Here is a 17,383-nt window from a genome sequence, read left to right on the forward strand (position 1 = left end):
TGGGAAGTCGGATCTGGCCACGGTGGTCCACGCTCTTGTTACATCCCGGTTAGATTACTGCAATGCACTCTACGTGGGGTTGCCTTTGAAGACTGTTCAGAAACTTCAATTAGTCCAGTGGGAGGCAACCAGACTGCTCACCGGAGCGTCATACAAGGAGCATACCACCCCCTGTTATGTCAGCTCCACTGGCTGCCAATCCAATTCCGAGCACAATTCAAAGTGCTGGTTTTGACCTACAAAACCCTATATGGTTCCGGCCCAGTGTATCTGTCCGAACGGCTCTCCTTCTACGTCCCACCTCGGAATCTAAGATCTTCTGGGGAGGCCTTGCTCTCGACCCTACCTCTATCACAAGTGAGATTGGCGGGGACGAGAAGCAGGGCCTTCTTGGTGGTGGCCCCTCACCTGTGGAATTCACTCCCGGGGGAAATTAGATCGGCAACATCCCTTCTTTCCTTCAGAAAAAAACTGACAACAGGGATTTGGGATCAGGCATTTGGACAACCTGGCAGATGAAAAAGGACGTGGCGATAGACTGGAATTGACAAATAGAATGGAATTATGGAACTCTGAAAGACGCACGCTGAGCTTGTGATTAGTTTTTAGTGATTGTGTTATATATTGATTGTTTAATTGTGATAAATGTTGATTGCTGTTTTTATATGTACATGTACTCTATGTAGGCATCGAATTGTGCCTTTTTTGTAAGCCGCCCTGAGTCCCCCCCTTGGGGTTTGAGAAGGGCGGGGTAAAAGTAACTGAAATAAATAAATAAATAAATAATAAACTTTATTTATATACCGCTTTATCTCCCCAAGGGGACTCAGAGCAGTTCCCAGGTAACATCACAAAACATACAGAGTAAAAACAACATAACCATAAGATTATCAAACAAAATATAAGCATAAAAATTGTCACCATAACACACATATATTAAAAGTAATCTTCGATGTTCAAGGCAATTAAAAATTTAAAAGGCCGGGCCAAGATTTGTGCAAGCCCAAAAATTCTTGCCCGGGAATTAAGTGCAATGCTATGGCAGGCAAAAATAATATTAGGTATGGGTCTGTGGCTGTTCATTCTGGGGCCCGAACCAGAAGGAGATGCGATCGCAGAGATAGGCAGGGCCCGAACTGTTTAGGGCTTTATAGGTCATGACCTGCACCTTGAGTTTGGCTCAGCAACTTATCGACAGCCAATGAAGCTGTTTTAAGAGGGGTGTTGTATGCTCCCTATAGTTTGCTCCAGTAAGGAGCCTGGCAGCCACCCGCTGTACCAGTTCAAACTTCCGGGCCGTCTTCAAGGGCAACCCCACATAGAGCGCATTGCAATAGTCCAGTTTGGATGTAACCAAGGCGTGGACCACCTTGGCCAAATCATAGCCTTGAGCTGTAGTGGCTAAAGTGGGCCCTATATTCCACAATATAGGGCCCTTCCACACAGCCCTATATCCCAGAATATCAAGGCAGAAAATTCCACAACATCTGCTTTGAACTGGGTTATCGGAGTCAGATGATGTGGGATTTCCTGCTTTGATATTCTGGGATATAGGGCTGTGTGGAAGGGCCCACAGATGCATGCTCTCTGTGTGTATTGGAAAAGGTGCAGAAAGGCAGCATCAAGCAAACAGGGATGATACTTGAAGTGTGTGAGGCATATAATCCAGATTATCAAACTAGATAAGCCTCATTATATGCTTTGAACTGGATTATATGAGTCAACACTGCCATATAATCCAGTTCAAAGCAGTCAATCTGGATTTTATATGGCAGTGTAGAAGGATTATCAATGCAGACAACAACAGCAACAACAATAAACTTTATTTATATACTGCTCTATCTCCCCGAGGAGGGCTCAGGGTGGTTTCCAAGTAAGATCACCAAAACATACAGAGTAAACAGCATGACATAAAATTAACAAAACAAATTAGCATAAAATTATCACAATAACACATGTATATTATAAAATAATCCTGCCTGTTCAGAGCAGTTAAAAGGCCGGGCCAAGGCTAGTGTAAACTCAAAAATATGAGGGGACCCGGAATTAAGAACAGTGCTACAATAGGCTAACAGCAATAGCAGGTACGGGTCTGTGGCTACTCATTTCCAGGGCCTATTAGAGGGATGACTGGGGTAATAGGTAGAAAGTATAAGGTCATATTCAACAATGTTTGGGCCTGGGTTAGAACTGGTCATTCTCAAAGGCTTGTTGAAACCACCAGGTCTTCAAGCTCTGACGAAAGGAGGGGAGGGATGGGGCCTGTATTATTTTCTTTGGAAGGGTGTTCCAGAGACAGGGGGCCACCACCAAGAAGGCCCTCTCTCTCGTCCCCTCCAACCATACTTGTGACGGAGGTGGGAGCGAAAGGAGGGCCTGCCTGGAAGATCTTAGAGTTCCCGTCGGTTCATAGAAGGAGATGCGATCCATATTATCTGCTTTGAACTGGATTATATGGGTCTACACTGCCATATAATCCAGATTATCCAAGCAGACAATCAATATTATCTGCTTTGAACTGGATTACCAAGTCTATGATGCCATATACTCCAGATTATCAAAGCAGACAACCCATATCTGCTTTGAACTGGATTATATGAGTCTACACTGGCATATACACCAGATTATCAAATCAGACAATCCATATCTGCCTTGAACTGGATTATATGTGTCTACAGTGCCATGTAATCCAGATGATCAAAGCAGACAACCCATATTATCTGCTTTGAACTGGATTATATGAGGGTACACTCCCATAGAACCAGTTCAAAGTAGATCACCTGGATTTTGCATGGCAGTGTAGAAAGGGCCTATGTTTCTAAACCAATTTAACCAGGGCCAATTTAACCAGGCCCAACTTCCAAGGAAGTTAAGATGCTGCATGCAAAGCATCCCAAGAATCTCCTTCAAGGTGAACAGGTTTTTCTTCAGCACAAGCTTTCTAGGAAGCAGAGCCCCTTCCTCAACAGAGTTAACCAGATGTGAAAGGTCAGCATCTGGTTTCAAGGTTTCTCCCCTGATGATATTGGCAAGATTTGTTCAGAGTGTTGTCCCTCGCCTTCCATGGAGACTGAGAGAGAGTGACTTGTCGAAGCTCACCCAGTGGGTGCAAACCCTGCTTTTCAGAGTCATGGTCCAAACCATTCTACCAGGCTGGCAAAAAAAGTATTTATTACAGGACTAATTCATTCATTTATATCAGGGGTCCTCAAACTAAGGACTGGATACGGCCCTCCGTGGTCATTTACCTGATCCTTGCTCAGGGTCAGCCTAATTCTTGAAAGCACACAACAACAACAACAATCCTATCGCATTAGCCAAAAGCAGGCCCACACTTCCCATTAAAAACTAAAGTTTATTAACAAAGTTTATATTAGTTAAAATTGATCTTCATTTTAATTATTGTATTTTTTAACTTTTTTTGCAGTACAAATAAGATATGTGCAGTGCGCATAGGAATTCATTCATTTTTTTTCTAGTTATAATCCGTCCTCCAACAGTTTGAGGGACTGTGACGTGTCCCTCTGTTTAAAAAGTTTGAGGATCCCTGATTTATATCTCATCTTGCCCCAATTCTGGTACTCGAGGCAGCTTATGAATTATACTATCTAATACATTTTGGAACACATTCAGTTCCTGGTTCGAAAGTGTTATTTGTGTGGTGCACACTTTGAAAATAGTTGTTATGTCCCAGAAACTTTGTTTTTGTGGCTGCCACAAACTATGTTGGATTGGTTGAAACTATGAGATATTCATTGAAAAATTAGGAAAATGTGCTGCAGGATGTCCCGCAAAAACAACGTTTTTGCAATTTAATAAACCTTTCCCATGTTTTTATGACAGAACCAATTAGGAAATGACACTTGTAACACAGAAACAAAAAAATGTGTTACATTGTGTTTATATATATATATTGTGCATACATATAATATTTATAATATTATAATGTCATGCAATATAATAATAATAGTATGATATTATAATTATATATGTATATTACATGTAATATTACTAATAATATTACAATATAGTGGTATGGTGCAATATAGCAATGTTTAATGCTGATATAGTACTATGCTAATAATATAATATATTGTATGTAATATATACCTTATAAGCCACTCTGAGTCCCCTTCGGGATGAGAAGGGTGGCATATAAATGTTTTTAATTAATTAAAGCTAGGACAATGTTAAAACATGCAAAAATTGGTAACACGATTTTGTATTATTGCAAAATGAACAATCCATGGAGTTAAAGTGATTTAAAACATTAAAATAGTTGGTTGAAATTATAGTTCTTTCAAATTTGCTGAGGAAGGTCACATATGGCCCGCTTAGTGGTCTCTAGGAACTGAAGAAAGGAGTTTGTTCAGTTTTATTCTTTCTGTTATGTTTGCAAGAATTTTAGTTCAACCGAAGTTGTAGTTTCCATCCTGGTTCTACCCCTTTTATCCAAAGATGTCAAGATTCCCAGCCTCAATGAGTGTGTCTCCGCTCTGCACTCTTGCTTAAAGTTATGATTCAGAAATTAAGATAGGGATGGCAAAAAGGCTGACTCATTGAAGGATGGAGGAACTGAACTCCAACTTCTAGAACATGAGTCCAGTTGTAGGAAAACTTGTAGCCGAAGACTTATATTCAGATTATCCTTTTATTACTTCAGTTTTGCCACAGAAGGCACCATGTTACACTGGGATATTTTTTCCCCTAGCTCACAGACTAGATTTTAATTCGAAATAGTTCCTTTGACACTTTAAATGTCAAGGCTGAAGACTTAAACTTAGAATAGGAACCTCCTCACTCCAGCACTCATAGTCAGAGACATCATCCTTTTAGCTCACCTGGCTAAAGACTTCCTCATATTTTAAAACATCCCCTCTTCCCCTTTCAGTTAGCTCCACCCTTTTTTCCTCCTAGCTAAACTGAAATGGATACGTTTCTACTGCAGGGGCTACGCTACTATGGCAATGCATCAGCCAATCAGCTGTAGCCAACTCCTGCCTGTATCTGATATATATCAATATTAATAAACACAGTTAAACTTCCATTAAATTAATTATTCCATTACAATCACAATGACAGTCCTGTGTGCTTTTTCATGTCCAGTGTTGTCTGTCCCTTGTCAGTGTTGGAATATCAGGTCCCTTGAGTTGGTACTTTGACACAGTGTTTTGATTGGATATTATCTGCATTCATAGAAGATCTGAGCTGACCAGCTTCTTTTATCAGAGGACCCACACACTCAATCATTCAATGTTGAGGTCTTCTTGTGGAAAGAAAAAGTGGGGTATGATAATGATGATAATAATAATAATAATAATAATAATAATAATAATAATAATCTATATAAATAAAAATGTAATGTTCGTTTGTGGGATTAACATAACTCAAAAATCACTGGACGAATTTCCGCCAAATTTGGACACAAGGCACCTACTAACCCAAGGAGTGACCATCACTCAAAAAACTGATTTTGTCATTTGCGAGTAGTAGTTGCTGGGATTTATAGTTCACCTACAATCAAAGAGCATTCTGAACTCCACCAACAATGGTATTGAACCAATCTTGGCACATAGGACTCCCATGACCAACAGAAAATTCTGGAAGGGTTTGGTTGGCATTGACCTTGAGTTTGGGAGTTGTAATTCACCTACAACTAGAGAACACTGTGGACTCAAACAAGGAGGGATCTGGACCAAACTTGGCACTGATACTTCATATTCCCAAATGTGAACTCAGATGAAGTTTGGGGGAAATAGACCCTGACATTTGGGAGTTGTAGTTACTGGGATTTATAGTTCACCTACAATCAAAGAGCATTCTGAACCCCACCAATGACAGAATTGGGGCAAACTTCCCACACAGAGCCCCCATGAGCAACAGAAAATACTTAAGGCAATCCAGTCCAACTCCCTTCACCAGGGCAAGAAAACATAATCAAAGCCCTCCTGACAAAGAGCCATCCAGCCATAGATATAGATAGAGCGATATGATCACGCACACGGAGATATAGTATCATAGATTTGAAAGGGACCCCTAAAGAAAGACAATTATATGTTGCATGTTTCAGAGTAGGCAAACCAATCTCCACATCAACACTGACAAAGAAACAGCAAGAAGTGCTGTTTACCCACAAGCATAAAGAAATTGCATATATTAGAAACCAACCTTTTCTCATTACTTTATTTTCCAGATCACAAGACTGGGCCACAGCAACACGTGGCAGGGGATGGCTAATAATAATAATAATAATAATAATAATAATAATAATAATTTCCTAATAATAATTTCAAAGCATGCTATTGCAAGGTTAGATGGAACATATGAGACAAATACTGCATAAAGATATTCCTGCCACTATTATGGATCAACAATTGACTTTCCTTTCTTCTTTTGGAGCAGCAGAAAGCAATATATAGGAACAATGGTTTAAACAGGCTTTTCATGACATCTGTACTTTCAAAGGACAGATGTATTCCACAGGCAGCTCCTTAAAGTGTATATTTAACCATGGTGGGTTGCATTTTTGAAAAATAAATGGTAGTGGACGTTTATTGCTCTTACTGTCCTACTAGTGAAAAAAATGTTTACACTCTGCCTTTTATGAGAGAATTTCATTTTGACTAAGTTTGCATTGGGAATTTCATTGGTCATCTTGCTACTGAGACATTAATGAGGCTTGTTCTGCTGTGCTTGGTGTTTATAGCTCATTTTTGGATAGGGGCCATATCTTCAGCTGGGTGACAGCTGTAATAAATCAGCAACATTGGATCTATTCACTGATATATACAAATCTAAATAGTGAATGGTCTGAATTGAAATACAAGCTTTGTCTTTAGCCATCCAGCTCTGCATTAAACTGGTCTGCCGTTTCTTGTGTATGCGAATGGGCAGCTGATGTGAATAACTGGAATGCTCTGGCCAGATGTTTCGTGTTATTTAGACTGGAGCTTCAAGACCAATGTTGCCCTGTAAAGTAAAATTAAAGGATATCTCTGGCAGGGGGGAACAAAGAATCCCACTGCTGGTCACCACTGTAATACAATTTAGAGGCTGACTCTATGTTAAATATGTCAATGACCGATGTTGCTTGGTAGGTATGACTGCCACCACCTCAGCTTTTATTGGCCTGAGGAACCAAAGGTGTGAATGTGTTGTAGGTAAGGTGTGTTTGAGCTCTTGGTTCACCTATTGCTTCTTCACTGGATGACTGGACCTTAAAATGGGTTTGACAGACTTGGTTCTGAGGAGATTGATAGACTGAAGCTGACACCAGATAAAAGTGAACTAGAAAGGGTTTATTGAACTTTAAACAAACAGCTACTCATATAATGAGCGGTACAGAAGCGTAATTCAGTTGTAGAGACTTAGTTACTTAAACAAGTAGTTCCACTGACAGTAAAGCTTTTATCAACTGTGAGATTCCTTAAACACACTGCTCTATCTTTAGACACAGTATCACTTGAGAACAGATCCCTATCTGTCTCTCCCACAGGGCAAATAAGCACTCTTATACTTTTCCTCAGTATAAACAGACAAGTCTTTCTGTTACTGATCCACTCAATACAGTAACCTTAGCCCTTGTCTGCTGCTTATTCCCTATTCTAAAGGCTCACTTAAAACTTTCTTTCCCTGTCAGATCCCTACTGTAACTTCCTATCTTAACATTTCATCCTTCTGTGTCTGATGTCAAGACACTTCTCCCTCTCTGTCAAAAGCTGACAGCTTATTTCCCTCTCTCAACCGACTCCTCCCCCAATTGCTATACCCAATCAGGAGTCGGCTTGACTCCTCCTCCTGTCTCTGCCTGCCTTCCAAGATGACAGCTACTGTCATGCAGGCTTCGGCCTTGTCGTCTTAAAGGTAGATTCCACTACACCCTGCTATTAAATTTAGGTGCATCTGTGCTCTAGAATGAATGCAGCATGGCACCACTTTGACTGCCATGCTTGATGTTATTGAATCATGGGAGTTGTCCTTTTACAAGATCTTTAACCTTCTCTGCCCAAGATTGCTGATATCTTTCCAAATCACAAATTGCCAGATTCCATCATAGTTAGTCATGGCAGTTAAAGCGGTGACAAATTAGTGTAGATCAGGGGTCCTCAAACTTTTTAAACAGAGGGCCAGATCACAATCCCTCAAACGGCTGGAGGGATGGATTATAATTTGAAAATTAATTCCTATGCATACTACACATATCTTATTTGTAGTGCAAAAAAAATCCAATAAAATAATTAAAATGAAGAACAATTTTAACAAATATAAACTTATTAGTATTTCAGTGGGAAGTGTGAGCCTGCTTTTGGCTGATGAGATAGGATTGTCGTTGTTGTTGCTTTGTGCTTTCAGATCATTTCAGACTTAGGTTGACTCTGAGCGAAGGCCAGGTAAATAACCTTAGAGGGCCATATCCGGCCCCCGGGCCTTAGTTTGAGGACCCCTGGTGTAGATGCACCCCAGATAAGTATCTCAAACAGGAAATTTTGGTGTTAAGAACAATCAGCAAAATGTGAGTAAGGGCCCTTTCATACAGCCCTATATCCCAGAATATCAAGGCAGAAAATCCCACAATATCTGCTTTGAACTGGGTTATCTGAGTCCATACTCAGATATTGTGGGATTTTCTGCCTTGATATTCTGGAATATAGGGCTGTGTGGAAGGGTCCTAAGGCTCCTTCTACACTGCCATATAAAATCTAGATTAACTGCTATGAACTGGATTATATGGCAGTGTGGACTCAAATAATCCAGTTCAAAGTAAATGATATGAATTATCTGCTTTAATAATCTGGATTCTATGATAGTATAGAAGGGCCCTTAGTTAATCTGTTATTATCAAGCCTTTCTTTATATTAGCTTTTACTACCAAGGAGGGAGAAAGGCTTTTGTAGGATTCTCTGAGGCCCCTTCCACACAGCTATATGCAATCCACATTGAATTGGATTATATTGCAGTGTGGACGCAGGGCCCTTCCACATAGCTCTATGTCCTAGAATATCAAGGCAGAAAATCCCACAATAACTGCTTTGAACTGGGTTATCTGACTCCACATTCAGATAATGTGGGATTTCCTGCCTTGGTATTAATAATAATAATAATAATAATAATAATAATAATAACTTTATTTTTATACCCCAACAACCATCTCCCCAAGGGGACTCAGGGCGGTTTACAAGGGACAAACCCAACAATTAAAAATAAAACACAATCAATTAAAAACATCAGATAAAATATAAAAACAATCACAATTGTAAACATCAAAATAATATGGCTGAGAAAGAACATAGCTGCGGTTCAGGCTCCATGAGTGGAGAACAATCTGAAGGTAGCGCAAGTGCAACAATCAAGTAGACGGGGCTGGGAATAGTGTTATGTGTGTATTCTGGGTTATGTGGCTATGTGGAAGGGCCCTGACGCATTGCAGGAAAAGCCAAATAAAAATGTGAGAGGTTTAGCTCTAAAGTACTTTTCTTTGACTAGAGGTAGTGGCCATTGGTTGCTGTTCATTTGAGGCAGCAGACTGTCCTGAGTTGACCCTGTTGCATATTGTTCTTTAGTGAAAATGCCTGAGGCACATAATAGTTCATGTGTGTTTGTACGCATACAGATTTGCTTGGGTATTGGGATGAGAGGAATCCAGGAACCATGAGTAAGTGGTGCCTACTTTAGAATCTCCAGAGTCTTCCATCATTATACATTATTTTAGTAATGAATGACCACATCATTAGCGTGAAAGCCAGTGTGATGTAATGGTTTGAGTGTTAGAATATGATGCTGAAGGCCAAGATTCAAATTGTTGCTCAGCCATGGAAACCCACTAGATGACCTTGGGGAAGTCATACTCTCTCAGCCTCAGATGGAAGCAAAGGCAAAACCTTTCTGAACAAATAATACAAAACATTTTTGAAGGAAGGGGTTGTTTCTATCTCCAACTTCTAGGTTCTGCAAGAACAGTCACAAGCAGTGCCATCTTTCTTCCTCCCTTTGCTGATGATCTCTCACCCACCATTCTTCTAACTTGGGGAATGGAGCTTGCCTATAGCTTAGGGCCATGGTTCTTCATCATCTGTGGGCTCACAGCCAAATTGTGGTCACCACCAGCACTTTTTCAAAATGCACTGAAAATTATGAGCCTGCTTCCTTTTTCTACCTTGGCAATGTTCCACTGAAATTAGTCTTTTCCTTTACTTTCATTGCCAGAAGACACGCCAACAAAACTCATGCTGGGGTCCTTGATAGCTTCCATTAAGAAGTTAGAGTCATGTGAAGTCATGTGAGCTAAAAAGGTTGAAATCTCTAGAGGAAGAGATGCCTTTCCTTATTATGGCCCCTTCCACGCAGCTGTATAAAATCCACATTGAACTGAATTATATGGCAGTGTGGACTCAGATAACCCAGTTCAAGGCAGATATTGTGGATTATCGGCCTTGATATCCAGAGTTATATGGCTGTGTGAAAGGGCCCTATGATTCCATTGTTTGTAAGGTTTCATAAAGACAGTATAGTAATTACACTAACATCATTTTTTGTTCCCTTTCTAATTGGTTCTATCATACAAACATGGAAAAAAGTTTATTAAACTGCAAAAACTTTGTTTTTGCGGAATATCCTGAAGCACATTTCACTATAGTTTTTCAATGAATGTCTTGTAAGGTCTGAACCAATTCAAGATAGTTTATGGCAATCACAAAAACAAAGTTTCTGATGTGTAACAAGTGCTTTCAAAGTAAGTAACACACAATTAAACAGGAATTGACACTTTCAAAAAGGGAACATATATTTTCAGTTTTTGCTACATAGTGTTACAGTATTTTAGTACTCTCCTGGTTGTACTCCATTGAAATATTTAAGAAACCTTACAGTGTCTGGGAATTAAAAAACTGAACTGAGTGGCTTTTTTCACTTTGATGTGATTGTGGTTAATTCTATTTCAGTTTCCTTTTGCTGCTTGAATTGACTATTGTATATTGATTAGCAAATAGTAAGGCAGAGATGGATGCAATATCTGAAGAACAGTGGGGCTTATTTGAATGTTTGCATCACATTCATTGCAAATATTACTTCACAATTGGTTGTTTGCAGTAGATTTCAGCAGTTGACAGTACTAGTTAGCTGTTAGTACCTCCATGGAGGGACTCAGAATGGCTAACAGCAAAAATTCAATGCTAGATAATAAATAACAGTTTAAAAAACATACAAATACAATAAGTTAAAAATACATATAAGTTAAAAATACATATAAACCAAATAGCCAAGTTAAAACATCATCCAACTCAGTCCGCACATTGTGGCCCAATAGTTCTTACCGGTACCGACCATCACTCTGGAAATGCCTGATTTCACTTGCTTCCTGTAGGACAGGAGGGAGGGGGCAGACCTAACCTCTTTCGGGAGAGAGTTCCATAGCCGGAGGGCCAGCACAGAGAAGGCCCTGTCTCGTCCCCACCAAGCATGACTGTGAAGGCGGCGGGACCGAGATCAGGACCTCTCCAGAAGATCTTAAAGATGGTTTATAGGGGAGAATACGTAAACTGGGCCAGAACCATAAAGGGTTTTGTAGGTTAAAACCAGCACTTTGAATTGTGCTTGGACGCCAATTGGCAGCCAGTGGATCTGGCATAACAAGGAGGTGGGGCGCTCCCTGCATCCGGCTCCCATGAGCAATCTGGCTGTCGAGCGTTGGACTAGTTGGAGCTTCAGAGGCAACCCCACATAGAGTGCGTTGTAGTAGTCTGTTCGGGATGTAACCAGAGCGTGGACCACTGTGGTCAAGCAAGACAAGTCAGGCCATTATTCTTTCTGAAAACAATGTTTTTGTTCGAAAACAATGTTTTTGTTCAAAAACAATGAGGGAGTAAACAAATAAACAAATCAGATTTCCAAAAAAAAAAAAAAAAGCTTAACAAAAACCCACCAGAAGAATTTGAGAAAGATGATATTTTTGGATCATAACCCCCCTCCCCCCCCAAATCCATGACACTATGGCCAGTTGCCACACTGTCTTATGTATTTGGGAGCTATTGTTAAGCTGACCAGAAACATGGAAAGGAACAAAGATTAGTTAGCATTTTCCTTGGTGGAATAGATGTCTTTCATGAGGGCTGAAACTAAAAAGAGACCAAACCTACGTCAATCATTGATTTCTGTGTTGTCTTCTCACTAAAAATGTATCAATACAACACAATTATAACATTTTATATCACTTTATCTGCCTTGGCTCTGTGATGCAAAATAGTGGGGGTTTTAGTTTGACGTGGTACTTGGAATTTTAGTTACATGGCACTGCATATAACTTATCTTGCAGAACCTGAAAACAAGATTTGAAATCACACTCTGAAAACTGTATGGTTTAATGATTGAATACACATTTGGGCAACTTCTGAACCATAGTTGCTTGTTTCTAGCACCAGCAACTATATCTGGGACTCTGAGGATACTACATGTAAGGCAACTGTAATTGGTCCCATTGGGTACTCCATGTCCATCATTGATAGTCATAGTTCATAGTAGGTCATAGTTTATTGTAGGCCCTGGTGCAAAATATATCATCCTAACCTAAATACCCTAGAGCAGTGGTGGCAAACCTAAGGCACACGTGCCCAAACAGGCACATGGCATCCTCTCTCCTGGCATGCATGACATCGCCACTCACCTGCCCCCCCCCCCCCCCAATTTGCTCACTCAATTTCTGTATGAAACATATTTCTGGGTAGAGTTATAGATGACATAATGGCAGAGCATCCATTGATGTGGATATGTGCATGACTACAAATGATAAACTATCAAATTCCCAATGTATTTACATCATAGGGAAATGTGACTTCCATGTCAACGTAATGGTAAATGTTTGCTGGGATTTAATCCAAACTTTAAAGCAGCTATCCAGGGTGCACCTTGGATATGTTCATCAAAATTTAGAGTGGATTCACAGCAGCACAAACACACACACAAAAAAAAACAAGCTTGCATGCATCTCGTATACATGAAGTAGACTTAAGAGCTAGTATAGTGATTGATGAATGGTTTTAACAGAATTATTTGGTCCATGTCTTACTTCACCCCTGAATTTTCAGTTCATTTGAAGAAAGCTGTTGCCTCTACATGTTTCAGCTCTCCCTGCAATCTGGTCAGGATTCTACAGACTTCCTTTACAGGGCTGTTGAGTGGATTATTTTAGAAGGTATCTCTGTGGCTTTTAGTCTAATCATGATGACTACAATGAGATCCCAACGGTTACAGGCTAAATGCCCATGAATATCATCTGTTGGGAGAAACCCTAGGAAAAATCTTTTGTCTTCAATTACTTTTTGTTGGTTTCCCAGACACTTGCAACCGACTTCCCTGGGAAAAGAGATAGAGGACTAGATGACCCATCCGTTGTCGTGTGTTGCTGTGATGTGCTATCATTTCCCGATTGCTACCAATATGCTCTGCAGTGCGTCTTTCCCCATCACTCATACTTCCACAGTTTAGTTTCAGTTGTGCTGAGTTAACCGTTTGCTGCAGTTCCGCTGCAGAGATGTGTATGGCTCTAGCTGCCATTTATAATTTTGTTTCCTGACATTATTTCATTTTCCCCCAGCCTATAAACCCTAATGGATTCATGGAATTGCCATAAATCCACAGGTGATTTGAAAATATTCATACACCCCTTGCTTGCTTTCTGAACAATAGCTAAAATAAGGTTTGAATTCAATGCAAAATGTCAACATGTCATAATAGCTTCTGATAGTGCCACATACATTACTGCTACTCAGGAAGGTAGTGTGTAATGTTGCTTGTCAATCCCTGTGGTGAGAATCTGCAGGCTGAATAAATCTCAAAGAGAACATGGTTCCATACTGTGTGCTGCTGCTGGGTGTTTTATGTATTTTTAAAACTGCACTCTGAAAACTGTATGGTCTGGTGTTTGAATACACATTTAGACAACTGCTGAAGCACAATTGCTGGTTTCTAGCTGCAGCAACTATATCTGGGACTCTAATAATTCTGCAGATCATGCAATTGTAGTAAGTCCCACTGGATACTCAAGTGTCCGTCACTGACAGCCATAGTTCCTTGTAGGTCCTGGTGCTAAATATATCCTTTTATCTTAAACTAGCCATCCCCTGCCATGTGTTGCTGTGGCCCAGTCTGTGTATATGTGTTTTGGGTGTGTATATGTGTGTGTATATATTTGTTTATATGTGTATATGTCTGTTTGCATATATATATATATATATATATATATATATATATATATATATATATAAATTTGTTAGGGGCATCCAACAAGGAAACAAAACTCAAAAACCCCCCAACGAAACTTAACCAAAATTCCCATGCCCATAACACAACCCACAAGGTACAAACATATCTACTCAAAATGAAAAACAACACAACAACACACTCACAAAACGGCAAAAGGATAAAACTCTAAAAAAAACAACGAAACTTAACCAAAATTCCCATGCCCATAACACAACCCACAAGGTACAAACATATCTACTGAAAATGAAAAACAACACAACAACACACTCACAAAACGGCAAAAGAATAAAACTAAAAAAACCCCAACGAAACTTAACCAAAATTCCCATGCTCATAACACAACCCACAAGGTACAAACATATCTACTCAAAATGAAAAACAACACAACAACACACTCACAAAACGGCAAAACAACAAAACTCAAAAATCCCCCAACGAAACTTAACCAAAATTCCCATGCCCATAACACAACCCACAAGGTACAAACATATCTACTCAAAATGAAAAACAACACAACAACACACTCACAAAACGGCAAAACAACAAAACTCAAAAATCCCCCAACGAAACTTAACCAAAATTCCCATGCCCATTACACAACCCACACGGTACAAACATATCTACTCAAAATGAAAAACAACACAACAACACACTCACAAAACGGCAAAACAACAAAACTCAAAAATCCCCCAACGAAACTTAACCAAAATTCCCATGCTCATAACACAACCCACAAGGTACAAACATATTACTCAAAATGAAAAACAACACAACAACACACTCAAAACGGCAAAAAAACAAAACTCAAAAAAACCCCAACGAAACTTAACCAAAATTCCCATGCCCATAACACAACCCACAAGGTACAAACGTATCTACTCAAAATGAAAAACAACACAACACACTCACAAAACGGCAAAACAACTGAGCATGCGCATTGGCACCCAGCCGCAAGTTCCCTGGCGCGCGCACATGCCCTTCCGGCCAACGTTCCCTCTGCGGAAACCATGCCCACTACAAGCCCCGCCGCGTCGCTTCCCGCACACACACACACCCCTGCCGCACATACACACACAACCCCACACTCCATCACTCCCCCCGCCGCCGCACACACACACAACCCCACTCCCCCCGCCGCCACACACACACGCAACCCCACACTCCATCACTTTCCCCGCTGCTGCACGCACACACGCAACCCCACTCCCCCCGCCGCCGCACACACACACGCAACCCCACGCTCCATCACTTCCCCCCGCCACCGCACGCACACACGCAACCCCACTCCCCCCACCGCCGCACACACACACACAACCCCACGTTCCATCACTCCCCCACCCCAATCTTACCTCCTTTTACTTCACGCCACCTCCAAACCCCACCCCGCCCCTTCCCGCCCTGTCAAAATCTAGGAAAGACAGGAAGGAAGGAAAGAAGGAAGAAAGAGAAAGGGAGGTAAAGAAAAAGGGGGAAGGAAGGAAAGTTAGAGAAAGAAGGAAGAAGAAAAGGAAAGAAAAGGAAAGATGGAAGGAAAGAAGAGAGAGACAGCAGAAGAGAAAGAAAAAGGGGGAAGGAAGGAAAGAGGTAGAGAAGGAAGAGGAGAAGGAAATATGGGAGGGAAGGAAGGAAGGAAGGAAGGAGGGAAAGAAGGAGAGAAAGAGGGAAGATTGGCCACAGCAACACGTGGCGGGTAAAGGTTGTTATTTCTATTATTATTATGCTATTGTTCCTCTGAGACCCTTTTAGGGGGAATGGGAGAGGTGTCAGGTCCCAGAGGCAATGCATTGCATTATTGTTATTGTTATGATGGTGGTAAAATAAAAGGAAATAAAAAGTGAAAGAAGGAAGCAAACAGGGAGGGAAGAAAGGCAAAGGAAGAAAGGGGGAGGGAATGAAGGCAAGAGAGAAGGATGAAACCAAGTAGTGAAAGAAAGAAAGAGGTAGAGAAGGAAGAAAGGAGAGAAAGGGGGAGGAAAAGGGGGAATAGGTAGGTACCTCTCTTTCATAATAGTCCAGAAAACTACCTCAACTTTGATAAGTTTTACTATAGGCCACAGCAACGCGTGGCAGGGCACAGCTAGTGTATATATATATATATATATATATATATATATATATATATATGGTTTTACAGATGAGTTGTAATGTAATTTTTGTTTTTTGGCTTTTCAAGTCTCTTCTGCTGTGTTTTTCAGTGTTTTTATGAGTGATGGTCACTCCTTCGTCTGATAGGTGTATTAGGTCCAAACAAACATTAAATTTTTATTTATATAGATACTCTAAAGGTCCCAGATCTCATCTGATCTTGAAAGTTCCCTTAATGTTACACCATTAAGGGTCAGTCTTGGTTAGTATCTGGATGAGAGACTGACAATGAATACCAGGTGCTGTAGGCAATATTTTCACCCAGTATTGTTTGAATATAACCATTTTGATGTCGGATTGTTGAAGTTAAGAAAAATGTATGGAAAAGTCAAAATCACCATTTAGTCTCAGCATTCAGAGTGTAGAGAAACCAGTAATGAAGGAGTCAGTGCATAGAGAGTGGATTGCTAGAGTAGGACATTTTTCCGGTCAGTGATTTATGTCATCTCCTTGTGGGGCTGTCTTAGAGATAAGAACGAGTATATTATGATGTCGCCATTATTGTTTCACTCTCTTGCATCGGAAATACATGAACTAAGTTTGAACTGTACATAATGTAAAATAAAGAGGAAGAGCTGTTCCTTGCTGAACTGATAGAAGGCTAACAGCTGATTGATTTATGGGACCAGTTGCCCCGTGCTTAGCGGAACTTTGTTTTTCCTGTGTCTCAAAGTGGGGAACTGAGAGTGGCAAGATTTATGGATGCCTCTGTTCCTAAACAAATACTGGTTTGACTGATTATTGTCTTTCCAGAATTCAAGCATTCTCATGGTGCTTACTTCTGAGGAGACATGTTTGCACTGTTAATGTGATTACATGTCATGAGAAAATCACATGGACCACAAGGTATGCTGTATCATTTCCATTAGGAAATGGGGAATACATGCCTTCTTCAGAAATCTTTGTTCCAATGACAGGTCGTCTCTGAAACTTGGAGTTTTCATCCTTACTTACTTAGGCTATCCCTCATAGTCTGAAGATGATG

The 17,383-nt window shown here is 40.4% G+C and overlaps 1 protein-coding gene across 1 annotated transcript in view; it reads left to right on the forward strand.

Moving 5' to 3' along the window:
* The window catches only part of USP46 (ubiquitin specific peptidase 46), a 42,094-nt gene that overhangs the window by 1,072 nt on the left and 23,639 nt on the right, over positions 1–17,383 (forward strand). The window lies entirely within an intron of this gene.

This window comes from Anolis sagrei, chromosome 5, assembly GCF_037176765.1.
Source record: "Anolis sagrei isolate rAnoSag1 chromosome 5, rAnoSag1.mat, whole genome shotgun sequence".
NCBI classification, from domain to species: domain Eukaryota; kingdom Metazoa; phylum Chordata; class Lepidosauria; order Squamata; family Dactyloidae; genus Anolis; species Anolis sagrei.